Source organism: Tigriopus californicus, chromosome 4, assembly GCF_007210705.1.
Source record: "Tigriopus californicus strain San Diego chromosome 4, Tcal_SD_v2.1, whole genome shotgun sequence".
Taxonomy (NCBI): Eukaryota; Metazoa; Arthropoda; class Copepoda; order Harpacticoida; family Harpacticidae; genus Tigriopus; species Tigriopus californicus.
In genome coordinates, this window is record NC_081443.1 from 10,284,545 (window position 1) to 10,286,247 (window position 1,703).

Sequence of the window (1,703 nt, forward strand, 5' to 3'; positions counted from 1 at the left end):
ATCTCTCTCGCTGGGCACTGGTTTCGACGATGGGAAGTTTGCCCGCATCCGTCACATTCTTCTTGAGTAATGGCGTCGACAAGGACTCGCGGAGATGCAATGTTGGGTGTCCCTGGCAGATTCGAAGGTCGTACCGGTTGAGAGTATACCTGCGAGGCTGGGATTTTGTACGTCCAATAGCTTTATGAACAAATCTGGCTCATCTCTGCAAGCGTATATGGTTTGAAACATGTGAAGGTCGTCAACAGTTAGCTTGTCAAGCGCTGCTTCATCGCCAATGTTTCGCAGCCTGTGATAAAAATCAAGCTTTTGTCCACGTTCCTTTTTTTGTTCAAACCAAAGGAGTCTTCGGCGAAAAACTGGATAATTTCCAGAAAGCGCGATTCCAACGCTTCAAAGCATTCAGTTAGTGATGTTGCCAATTGAATGTTTCTGCGTAAAATTGTGGCGAGAGCTCCTTCTACCCGACTGAGAAAAAATTCCTTTTCTTCATCCACATCCAAGGTGGACATATTTGAAGCGTGTTGGAAAGCCTTGAATTTATTGATCCACTCTCTCATTTCAGAGGGGGTAGACTCTTGCGAAAGAAGTGGAGGCTTTAGATCACTGACCGTTTGAAATGAGCATGATAGTGATCGCCACCTTGGGATCTACCTTGCCCGCTGATGATATCATGCGACCAGCTTCTCCAAGGGAATCCATTAGTTGATCTAGCAGAGGTTTGTGCTCAAGCTCAGCCTCTGGCTCTGAGATAGCAATTTCGTCGACGATGTCAGCGATCTTCTCTATCCAGTTTGAAGGCCATCAACAAGGTTATTCATGCGTACCAAGTCGGGCAATTCTCCAGATGCCAGGTCTTGAAGAAACCGCCGTTCCCTCGTAAAATGACCTTTGTGGGATCGGATGGACGCGCGAAGTGAGGCCGTCGACATCTTGGAGGCCATCCTCCCTGTCGCCTTCTCTTCCTCCTTGGGATTTGCGGTTGCCATGGGACAGATAAAGTCAGACCACTGGTCTGCAAGCAAGTGAAGCGGTCAGAAGATTCGATGATTGGTCGTGTGGCCTGAACCAAGTGGAGTGTAGTAGTGGGAGCAAAGAGGCCTGTTAACTGTTGTAAGGTTACGGTTCATACCAACTGGGCCATGTTATGTCCGGATCGATGTTCCCTTCAACATGGCTACTGATCGAGTGACGTTATTTGAGCAAGAAAAAGCAAAACGAGCTGACCGACAGCATACATGACATGAGAATATCACATCTCTCTCCCCCCTTTTTAGTACACGCGGAGGATATGATAAGGAAATAATTTTAAAGGATGATTGACAAAGAATAGTTTTAAAATTCCCGCTCTCAAAAGTGAACTTGAGCAAATTGATGGGATACGAGAGCACAACATAGCTGAACGTGAAAAATAAACAACGGCCTATAATAACAAAAAATCGTGGAGGAGAAATCCCAAATGCAATTAAATGAATTGAACCCGATCATTAAACCGAACGACACGTTTGGCACGGATTCTGTGGCTGCGGCGAAGATCACCGTCTTTGATTATTGGAATCGCGGTTGGAGATGGCCGTTGCTGACGGTGGTGACTGAGAATCTTGGGTTGAAGTGTCGCAACGGAGGAATCTTCGGTTTCGTCGGAAGCGTCCCCCCGGTGTATCCACCAAGTAAGAATCGCACTTAGTTATTGCCCAAAACTA

General features: G+C 46.6%; 1 long non-coding RNA gene across 2 annotated transcripts in view; it reads left to right on the forward strand.

Moving 5' to 3' along the window:
• The first annotated feature begins 1,342 nt into the window (after window positions 1-1,342).
• Window positions 1,343-1,703, forward strand: part of LOC131879237 (uncharacterized) — a 1,475-nt gene continuing 1,114 nt past the window's right edge. The window contains exon 1 of one of the 2 annotated variants that reach the window (XR_009373123.1): window positions 1,343-1,670. This is a non-coding gene — a long non-coding RNA (uncharacterized LOC131879237). The remainder of the gene's footprint in view (window positions 1,671-1,703) is intronic. The other variant, XR_009373124.1, reaches the window with a different exon arrangement.